General features: G+C 44.0%; 1 pseudogene; it reads right to left on the bottom strand.

Moving 5' to 3' along the window:
• Positions 1 to 3,264: 3,264 nt before the first annotated feature.
• LOC142559373 (uncharacterized) lies at positions 3,265 to 3,936 on the bottom strand (annotated as a pseudogene).
• Positions 3,937 to 12,037: the final 8,101 nt, after the last annotated feature.

Here is a 12,037-nt window from a genome sequence, read left to right as displayed (position 1 = left end):
CCCATACACGGGGCAGTTACATAACGACAAAAAAGGCATATAATACATGGTCACATTTGAAATTATACATTCCGAGCGCACAATGTAACGTACACAAAAAATAAGGCAAAATAGAAAAACAAATTGCAAGCTCACTCATACAATAAAACATCACAGTCAACGATGGAGTAGTCACAAAAGAAATAACATAAATGCACTTTCACTTATCCGCAAGAAATAACAGTAATACATACACAATGACGGTAAAAAGAAACAAAACAGATAAAGCACACATTCTGAATTGAAAGAGGGAAAACGAAACCATTCCCTCACCATGTACACTGTTAGGGATAACGGGGCAAAGAAAAACTTGGTTTGTAGAAACGAAAAGTTAAGAAAAAAAGAAAGTAACTGCCTAGAGTTTGTTAAAATGCTGTCGAAGTTCTTTGAATGTTATATCTTCAAGTTTAACGTGTTCATTATTTAATCTATTAAGCAACCTGGGTAATTTGTTCTGTAGTGTCTTTAGACCATACGTTGTTTTATAAGTTCTCACTTTCCAGGGCATAGTGTTACGTGTCTGGCGGGCAGAAGCGTTTTCCTGTAGGTTAGCTAAACGTTGTAAATAGGAGCTATTATTTATATTTTCGTTTTTAAATGTTTTGCCTAAGATGTAGTCGAACGATTTGGGAACTGGAATTACGTTGTACTTGTCAAAAATATGCTGTGTGTGCGTGTGATAGGGCAAGCCCTCAACAATTCTAAGGAACTTTTTCTGCAACCTATGAAGCCTGTTTAAGTTTCTCTGCGTTGTGTCAGACCATATTAGATGGCAGTAGTTTATTGTGCTGGAAAACAATTAATTATAGATTAACATCATAGTTTGCGGTGGAAGTATATGGCGAATTCTGTATGTTAAACCTATTACTTGCGCAAGTTTATTTGCCACGCTATCCACATGAGCATCCCATGACACATGTTCATGAAAAGTGACACCTATGTTTTAATACTGGAAGGAATCTCAATTGGTGTTGCATTTATTGAGATAAGTTTGCTGATTGATATGTGTTTGTTTTTAGCTCGAAATATTACAGCTTTTGTTTTATTCTCATTTATCAGGAGGCTATTCCTACGTGTCCATTCATCTAATTTTGCTAACGTGAAATTAGCGTCGTCGACAAGGTCGTCAATATCGTTACCGCCTATCAATATGCTGGTGTCGTCAGCGTACATAATAAATTTCACTCTTTCATTAATTTTAACAATGTCATTCACATACATATTAAATAAAAAAGGTCCTAGAATGCTACCCTGTGGGACGCCTGAAGAGATAGGTAGTGGATCTGAGTGATAGCCATTTATGACAACTATTTGTTGACGGTATTCTAGATAACAACGTATAAGAGAAGCGACATTGCCACGAAAGCCATAGCGTTCAAGTTTTTGAATTAGAAGATTGTGGTTAATGCAATCCAATGCCTTTGATAGGTCAATGAAGATGCCCAGAACAAGTTTGCCTTCCTCCAAATGCTGTAGTAGGTGTTCTTTTTGTGCTAGCAAAGCCAGTTGAGTGCCGATCCCCTTAAGGAAACCATACTGACTGTCAGTTAGCAGATTATGTTCTTTCTCAAATTCAGTTAGCCGCCTTAATATAACTTTTTCGAAAACCTTTGAAAACACAGGAAGTATTGATAATGGCCGGTAATTTACCAAATTGTTTTTATCACCTTTCTTAAGAAGTGAATGACGCGCGCTATCTGCATCCTATGAGGAAAGGTACCTTCGTTTAAACAGAGGTTAAAGACATAAGTAATGCACTGAGATATAAGATCAGCAACGTATTTTATAGGTTTAATTTGAAGGCCGTCAATATCCCTGGCATTACTGTTTTTTAGGCTGAGAATTTTAGTAGTTATTTCCCCCTCGTGTACTGGATAAAAAAATATCGAACTGGAATTTTGAGAAATGAATTCAAGATCATTGATCGGTGCGCAGTTTTCTCCAATGTTAACAAAACGTTTGTTAAAAGCATCTGCAAGTGCTTTCTGTTTTACCTCGGTACCATTCATTTTCAAACTATGCATCTGTTCAGCAGGAACATTGTAATTCCGCAGAGATTGCACGTTTTTCCACGTAACATCTGAAAATGAATTCGAAGAACTAAAGGCATTGAAACAATGCTCGCACCTCGCCTTTTTTATGTCTTTATCTAGATGATTCCGAATTTTCTTAAAACGGCAGAAAAGTTCTAGATCTTTGGTCTTTATGAATTCAGCATATAAATTATTCTTCTTGCGTATTCGAACAGATAGCTCAGGGGTATTCCATGGCTTACGTATTTAATTTTTCTGTTTTACGCACTTCAACGGAAAACAAGCGTCGTATATTGATTTGAAGAGGCTAAAATAAGATTCATAAGCGTCATTTGCATCTTTAGATTCAAATACAGTATTCCAGGTTGTTTGCAGGATATTGGCACGAAACATAAAGAGATTTTGTTCAGTTATTGGTTGAATAAGGTGAGTCGACTGTGATTCCTTATTCTGTAGATGACGCTTGTAACATAGAAATATTGGCATATGGTCGCTCAAATCCGACACGAATACGCCAGCTTTAACTGAATCTGGATTTATATTTGTAATAAATACGTCGAGTAGAGATGACGTATTCTTGGTCACTCTGGTAGGCAATGTTATATTATTCCAGCATGCATTGCATTTTAATAGTGTTTTAAGTCTGAGTTCTAGTGGATCATTTTTCATCATGTTAATGTTGATGTCCCCACCGAAAATTCTGTGTAATTTCATGTCACAAATGAACGCAAGAAAAGTATCTAAGTATTCGAGAAAAATGTGTAACAGAACCACTTGGAGGGCGATAACAAACAGATAACACTGTTTTCTGAAGTTTTACAGTCAATAACTCATAATCCTGAGTTACCATCGAAAACTCATTCACTATTTCACACTCTAATGGTTTTCTAGTTCAAATGCACACCCCACCCCCACGACCGATTGGTCGATTCAGATAGAAAGTATTATATAATGGAAGCAGGAAAAATATTCACGTCATCAGTACACCATGTTTCCGTCAGCATTATAACGTCAAATGATTCTTTCGTTTGTTCAATGAAAAGTTTTAGGTCATTTTCCTTGTTAGCAAAAGAACGGATGTTTAGGTGAAAACATTTGAAAGACTTGCGAAATGTTGGCTCTAAATGACTAGTAAAAGTGTGCGGTAATACATAAGGCGTACTGGGTACATTTGCCATAGCAGTGGTTCATTTCAGCTGCTTGCCTTACTAAGTTTTTCGCGGTCGCTAGAATTAGAAATGACTACCGCGTTTGCCCCGTCTGTTTTCCGCACGAGAACTTTGTTGTTGTTGTGCGACACATACTTGTAGTTGTTAGTTTTGGCCCAGAGCTTAGTTTCGAACAACAAGGTGCGTGTCCTTTTAGTCAAGTTCTCCGACAAAAAAACACTGTTATTTCAACTTGACAGTTTTTTCCTGCTTTGCCACCATTTATCCCTGATAGCCTGATTGGCAAAACGACAGATTATACCGGGTGCCTTATCTGCCTTTGAAGGCAGGCGATGGGTGGCCACTATATCATTTTCCAGAAGCTGCGGCAAGTTGTTCAACATAGTCAGCTTATTTATTTAAACAAGCATGTTTTCATTCTGCACCTGCTTAATTCCATGAAATTCAAGGTTAAGCTTTGTACTTCTCCATTCCAAATTGTCCACTTCCGTTTTCAGCTGCATCATTTCACTGTCTTTGGCCTCAACCCTTTCTATTCTAAGCTTTAGTTCCTTTACTTCACGTTCATTCTTTTCTATTCTCATTAAGAGCTCGTCGTATTGTTCACTCATGAACTGGACCATGTCTTCAACACTTTCAACCGTCTGTTTTAGGGGCAGTAGGTATTCCAGTTTTTCGTTTATGGATACCAACATAGTTCGAACATCCTGCGCATCTGAGTCATTATCAGTTTTGTCGGGTGGCGGGGCACGACCCTTTGAACGTCTACAAGTTGTACAGCGCCATGCACTACGGGACTGCTCCCCCTTAGCTTTAATTGTAGCATCAGAAATCCCTGCACACTTTCCCGTGTGATAAGTATGTCCACAGCCACTACAATCTATTTTGAAATGTGATTCATTGAATTGCAGACCACACAGCGAACACTCTTTTTCTAGTGGCATGACAGCACCTTTGGCGGCGGCGGCGGCAGCAGCAGCAGTAACAATGTGCAGGAGAATATAATAAAACAAATTACCAACTAACCTGTATTCATCAGAAAAGCGTTTTAAAAAAATGCGCGTTCCTTGCCGCTGCTGCCGCCAGTGTGACAGTTGCAGGCTGCAATGTGTCCTTTATAGCTTGGTCCGACTGGGGGCGTGTCCGCTGGTGGTAGCGATGCACGACAAAAAATTCCGCTTCCCAGCGACCAACGCACGTTGACTTAGACGAAAATGGCAATCAGAAGCTCCGGGCTGCCTGTAATCATCAGAGAAGAGTCTTAAAAAAATGCGCGTTCCTTGCCGCTGCTGCCGCCAGTGTTAAACAGGTTATTTTCGCAATTTATACACTTCAAGTCACCACAAGAAAATACCAGTTTATTGTTTTTCCGCATACTGTGATGTTTTGACTCCGAAAGACTTTCAATTTATTCTGTGAGGCAGGCAATAATTGCTGTGACACATTATTTTATTACACAACATTGGATACAGTAGCCAACCATTATTAAAACTAAGAAGTTACTACCACGATGCATATGATCAAGCATATAGCATTTTATTGCATTTGAGTTGATACCGTTTTTTCATTGCGCAAAAGCTACGGCCCTGAAATATTAAACCAGTACATACTTAAAAAGCACGAATTTATACTACAATATTATTCAATCAATCAAATGTATATTATAGTGCCCAAGAACCGCTAGAGAGCCTTCGTACTGGTGCACTTAAAAGGCAATATTTGATTGAAAATGTAGAGAGAACAGGAATGTGTTAACAAAACAATGCGAGATAAAGAAACAAATAGAGAAAAAATAAGGAAGGGTAATAAGGACTTCACAATACATGATTATTTACAGAAACACAGCACACAGGACATGAACTCAGAAGTATGTTTTTGGAGGCACAATTCTTATTAAATGCTTTCTGTAGTCGAGTCACATATAGGGCGCAGTCTTCAAGGCAACACGGTCAGGCAAAGAATGCGGAATGCTGCTTGGTATACTATTGCGTCTCGAACAATCGCACATGACGCGTATGACGTGTTCGACGCGTCGGCTTCGGCTCACAGTGCACGTGCAACGCCTGTTGCACGTGCGGCAGCGAGAGCTGTCAGACTCATTTCACGCGCACCGCGTGTCTGTTGTGCGTGCGACGGCGGTTCTCCTCGGCGGGCCGGCGTGGTCTCGCGTGGCGTTAGGCTTAGGAAGGCACGGGGTGGTCGGTGAAGATGAAGCTCGAAATCTGGACCAAAACGCACTTACTTTTAAAATAGGTGGTATCCGCTGGTTCCTTGTAGCTTGCCGATTCTGTCGGTGCAAAATGAAAGGGGTGAGTGGCCTTTCGGTATAAATGAGCGGAAGACGCAGGCGCCCTCGTGAGGCACGTCAGTACTCCACGGCCTTCTACCGGGGAATGTGCATCTGTGTGCGGTTGACTGGATGATACGAGAGCCCGTACTGATGTACGGGAGACAAGAAATGCTTGAGCGAACTGTCGCATTGCACGTTTATTCAACGTGTGCGGTTAGAGATTCTGCGCAAAGCTTACAGGATTTGTTCGCTGGTCTTCGTAACGCGTTATAACCAAGTGCTCGCTGTGCAGCTCTCGTCTAGATGCATACCCAGTATTCGGAGTGTAGATTTTCGTGCGATGGGTCGATCACCAATGTACACTTGAAAAGACTGCTTTTCTTCGTGTTTGCGAAAGTTAGATCGGCCACCTTGCATGACGACAAACTCTGGTTTGCCTAGGGCAGTGTGTAAACGCGTTTCCGTGGCATAGACGTGAATAATGTCGAGAGCTCTGTAAGACGCCCTTCTGTTCCCCGATGGACCCTTGATGCGTCCACACGATGATGTTATCGGCGTACACCGCGTGGTTTCTGGCCCAGTGCGTCGGCAAGGCGCTTTGGTAGCTGGTGCATAGCTATATTATATAGGGTTGATGAAATTACCGAGCCCTGGTGGACGCCTACGTGGCTGGTTCCTATGGCACTGGCGTCATGACCAACTTCGACTTGGTAGCTTCATGCTTCAGGGAAACCCGCTATGAAGTTGTACATTTTCGTTTAATGCCTAAGGCGCGTGCTTTAATCATGATGGTGCTGTGTGGGACGCCGTCAAATACCTTTCGTATGTCCACTGTGACAACGGCTCGTGGGTGTACCGAATTGGAGTCGACGACGTCCTGCTTTAGGCAGAGTAGCACGTCTTGTGTTGATAGACCAAGGCGAAGTCCATACAGTATAGGAGCCAACAGGTCGCGATCTTCAAGGCACCATATCAAGCGTGTGTTGACCATGCTCTCCATTACTTTACAGACACACGAACGGAAGTGGGATAAGGTATGTGGTGGCTTACCAGGCTTTGGAATGGGCTTGACCACCGAAAACTTCCAAGTAGAGGGCTGTATCCTGGTATCCCAGATTCGATTAATTTCTTCGAGAAGAGCGTGCTTGTGCTCAAGGGGCAAATTGTGTAGATGAGGCATGCCCACCCCATCGACTCCCGGAGCACTAGGTACGTTAGCACGCTGCAGGGCGTGCTCCAGCTCAGTTATGGTGAAAAGGCTGTTAAGTGGTTCGCTATCTTCAGAATGTGTATCTTCCTGGTATGTGTTTTCTGTGGGGCGCGACGTCTGCGGGAAAAACAATTCAGCGGCCTGTTCGGCAAGTCCCTGAGCGCTGATGCCATCGCGGAAGGCCACACGAGCCGCACCTTTGTTCGGCTTGGCTGGCGGAGAAGAGAGGGCAGGATGACCAAAACCTTGGACGTATGAGTCTGTCCATTGATGGATTCGCAAGTTCCCATCCAGCAGTTTGACGCGAACATAGTCGTATATTCTTCAATCAAACGCTGTATTTTGTGCAAGCGTCCTTCCTAGTGTGCAGAGCGACCAGACCGCCCGTCCAAGGCGAGAATCCGGTGCCTTCTATTCCATAATGGGAGCAGATGTCTATCAGGCTCTCCATGGTCAGAGGGAACCGGTAATTACTTGGTGGCTCTTGCCTTTGCCGCGCATAGCTGTGGTACCAGATGCTCATGTTCTTGGCTGGAGACTGCTGCTGCAATAACTCGCGGTATATGTCCCAGTATGTTATGTCGCTTAGCTGTGCAGCGGCGTGTGGCTTCATCTTCGTAGTGACATGCGAAAGCATATGAGTAACCGAAAGTGGTCACTCCCCATGCAATCATCCAGCACCTCCCATCGAAATGTCTGCGGACGAGTACTCCAGGTAAAATCTCGTGATGTGTTTGCTCGGTGAACTATCTGTCCCAGCCTCGTGTGTGTTTGGGGCATGTTGAGGAGTGTCAGCCCGTACCCCAAGGTATCTTGCATGATGCGCCTGCTGCGCAGGCTGCAGTTGTTGTAAGCCCAGGCGACCTGCTGAGAGTTATAGTCCACACACAAAAATATGGTGTCTTGCGGGGAAAGCTTCTTAAAGTGAGAATTTAATCTAAGATCAACGAGTGCCCTATTGACCTTATTCCTTGTGTTCTCGAGAGCCACGTAGACGCAAAAAATGAGCATTGTACGCTGTGATGAGAATACTAAGCGGCAGCTGACAACGTTAAGAGTAGTGCTGCACCACGGTTGTGTGTCTAATTGAACCTGTGTAGCTCCCCGTCGCACGTACAATGCTGTTTTCGTGGGTTCGGCGATGCCCTAGCCAGTATTACTGGCTATCTGTAGGCTTACGGTAAAGTGTCGTTCTCAGTTTTCCATTTTCTATGTAGACCGTCGTTTCCAGGTAGTTGATCTGACTAAGAGGGTGATGAGCAGTAAATTTAATACTCCGGTGAAAGCGATTGAAATGGCTAATTAAGTCGGTTGAGGCGCTTGTGCCGTGTTCCCATATTATAAATATGTCTTCAGCGTAACAGTCATCACCCGCGACATTGCAAGCAAGGAATTTTTGTCGGGCAAGCGAAACGTATAAGAAGAATCTGCGGCGAAGACCACGGTTATATCCCCCACCTAAATGACCTTAAATCAACGCTAGCAGAAAGGAACTATCCCCAAGTTGCTCTCGATAGAGCTTATGATGCCGCGTCAAGAGTGGAGAGACAATCGGAATTGGCGAAGAGACAGCCCACATTAGAATATGACAGCCCGCCGGCCTTTATAACAAAATATTCTAATGCACTCCCAAGCAAAAACAACATCCTAAGAAAATACCACCCAATATTATCAAGTAACGAGCGTCTGCGAAAAGCGTTCCTGATGTACCCAGGGTTACCTATCGCCGCAACAAGAACATTAAAACACGCTAGTGCACGCAAAAGTCTGCCAACAGCATTCCTCCGTAATAAAAGCATGTTGTCGCCCTAGGTGCAAAACCTGCAGGCACCTTCAAAGTGACATTAAAATTAAAAGCACCGAAAGTAATTATACACATGAAGTGAAATCTAGCTTCACTTGTACAAGTTCGGATGTGATTTATATGCTTGAATGTTCCTTTTGTCAGAAAGAATATATCGGTGAAACAGGAAAATCAATTAACGTCAGATTAAACGGACATCGCGCGCACACAGCTAAAAAGCTTCCCAAAGCCGTCGCCGAGCATTTCAACCAACCAGGTCATAACATTGATGAACTTAAACTCTACATCTTACAGTCAAATTTCCGTTCTGAACGAGAAAGAAAATACAGAGAATCATACCTTATCCATAAGTTCAAGACATTGTAACCAATAGGCATAAACATTTCAAAACGAGCTTTAGAATCTATTCGCTATGCTAAACTTCTAGCTAGAGGCAACAACACTTAGTTTGATTTCTTGGCGTATCCCCCCCCCTTTTTTTTCCGTTCCTTTCCTTCTTTTTCACCCCGGCTGACAATGAAGCGTTTCTTCTGCGCTTTCCGCACACGCAGAGCCAGCTTGCGGCAAACACAGAAGACCCCTCCTAGCAATGTACGGCGCTGCCCCGACAGGTGGCATGCCACGCGCGCATTGGGGCGATTGGAGGATTGGCGAGTGGGGGCGATGGGAGGATTGGTGGACGAAAACGGCAAAAAACGGAGACGTACAAAAGCACAGTTAGCAATAGGGGATCAGAAAATTTGGGTGTGAAAGTTTATAGTGTTTATTTTGTTATTTTTTATTGTTTAACTTACGTAGGACATTAGGCAGTATAATACCAAGAGCTTGGTGGCGCAACCCACCATCCCGTTCCAAAGGGGACACTCATAACATCCATCCATCCGGGGCTGTGCGAGGCGCGTCACGCCCGGCTGTCCGTGCCGATCACGACGTTTGGCTCGCGTAGATGGTTTCTCCCTCCGAGACACCGAGTTCTTTTGTTCGTTCCGTTTGCTCAGACGCACGTTTCGCTGCCGCGCCGAACGCTGCGTTGCTCGACGCTCATCGCGGGATTAGTGGGTGCAAAATCTGATGCGGGGCGCCTCGTAAGTGATCGCTGCGCCGCAGCGCATTGTTATACACCCCTAGGCGGGTCGACGGGAATGCTTCACGTTTCAACTCTTGAAGGCGAAGCTAAAGTGTCCTCCAATATTTTTTCTGCGTCTCGGGGCACTGACGACCATGACAGTTGGCTGTCGAGTTTCCGCGGCGAGGTTTTTTCAAGGGATTTTGTTTGTTTTGACTAAGCTTCGTGTCTAACGGCGTCATTAGATAACTCAGTTTTTGTTTTGTTTTATGTTAGGAATTTATTTTAAGAGTACTAGGTGTGCAAAATTGTACGAATGGAGCTTTTTTTCTTTATTGACAGGGTACGGAGCTCAGGCATGGGTAAGCTTATGCACGGGTGCTATTCTCGGCGCTTGTTGAGATTTGTTTTCCTGATCGTGCTACCGTAAACAGGTGTGTGAAGCTATGGAGTACGTAGGCTGTCATATGTCATTCTATAAACGTAACACGTGTTATTGTTGTACTACTGAGAGTGCGTAACTTTGTCACTGCATGCTTTTGTTAGGCACCGCAAATATATCTTGAGAGAACAAGCTGTTCACTACCAGCGCAAATGATTTTGACCGTTGTGAGTAGGCTTTCCTCGCTTCGCTGTCTCGGCAAGATTAAGTGCACGAGTTTGTTGGCTCTTATTGACTTAATTGGAACTGCACAAAGGGGGAAAGTGCTCATTGATTGAAACCATTTCTATGTGTAACTTTCATACTTGCATACGCTTTGTTCACAAATGAAGTACAGGTTCCACTACGACGTTCACGCTTGAGAGCCAACGGCACCAGTTTTTCATGAAAGCGTAGTACCATGTTCACTGTGTAAAGAGATGCCAGCGTCATGGCGATACGACGAGAATAGCTGAGATGCTCCGCGTTGAACGCGCGCGTTTCTACAGCACGCTCACGTTATTCAGGCAACTATGTCACGCGCCTTGCGTTCGGTCATCATGGTACTAAAATGAATAAATTATGAAGGGGCACAAGCTAGACACACGGCAGTCGATTGGGTAGTCGCAAGTACACACGTACGCCCTTCGAGCTGCGCAAGCGGATCCGACTTGTTGAATCGGCAGCTACATGGTGCTGCACACACGCAAGCGCATCACCTTTGGCGGGAACCGACGAAACCTTCATCGCCGCCCTTTCACACCAGCAAGTGTCTTTAGAAAGGCAAATGAAAGTCTGATCTATGAAACAGGAAAGAATCGCGAAGCGAGTTGATCTGTGCAAGCAGGGACAGTGTTTCTGCCTACGAGTACAATTCATGGCAGTGGACGACATAACACACAAAGAAAACGCTGGCATTTATATAAACATCGTTTACACAACCTACACATTATTCACGCGACAAATAATTCAAATTTTTGTGCTAATAATCGACACTAAGAAAAATTTTGCATCAAACTAGCCTCAAAAGTTTTCTTCTAAGTGGAAGCAGGCAGCCAACCCGATGCCAGAAAACAAGCACGCAGTTACACGCTGAAAAAGCACAAAAACATCTGCTTCCGCCAAGTTCATAGCGTTCCACCATCGCTGCTAGCAATATTTCATGCGCAAACACCCAATTCATGCGCAAACACCCAAGAACAATTTTCAATCTCTGACCTATTGTAACTCTATGGGCGGCTTCCGAGCGAACGGCCAAATTGCGAGGGTTTAGCTACGAGAGAAAGAGCGAGCTGCGAGAAGGCCGGGAGAAGGAAAGGCCGGGCGAGGAGGAATGTTGCTACCTTTAAGTTTTATTCACGGTCCTTACGCAGCTAGAGCAGCACGGATTATGACTTTGGTTACAACGAGGCCGACGGCGACGCGAAACGCGAGAATGGGCGCCATAGAGCTGCGCACTTTATCAATGGAGAAACTCCACTGGAGTTGTGCAAGCATGTGTGAGCAAGTCTGCCCCCCATGTTTCAAATTTCCACCTCCAAATTTAGCTTGGCCCGCTTTCTAATGCCCGCGTCTAGCCCACTGTATCACCGAAGCTATACTTCCCACTGTTCGTCTACTGGTGTATTTCGCTTTCGAAAGTCATTTTAGCCGCAGGAAGCAGCTCAGAGCTTATACGCCCAAAGTGCCGCACGGTTCATTCACTACAGCATGCACTACTGCACAGTACACGGGGGAAATTTAGAATTTGGAGCCCATCCAAGTATAGCCTCGAAAATGTCCTGTGGAACATCCAGTGAATAATTAGTCTGTGCAATATAATATATCTGAAATATCTGTAGACTCTAGAAGAAGTGTTTTTTGCTGTACATAGGCTATACATCGTGTAACGTGATATACATTGTGTTTTGCCAATCATTTATTTAACTGCATTTTATGGCCCCACATGGCTGCCAACTTCTAAATGGATGAAACGATCGTCATCATTCATTATTTACAATTTTCT

This window comes from Dermacentor variabilis, chromosome 10 (assembly GCF_050947875.1).
Source record: "Dermacentor variabilis isolate Ectoservices chromosome 10, ASM5094787v1, whole genome shotgun sequence".
NCBI lineage: Eukaryota > Metazoa > Arthropoda > Arachnida > Ixodida > Ixodidae > Dermacentor > Dermacentor variabilis.
The sequence above is the reverse complement of the archived record's forward strand: the minus strand, read 5'-3'. Positions and strand labels throughout refer to the sequence as shown.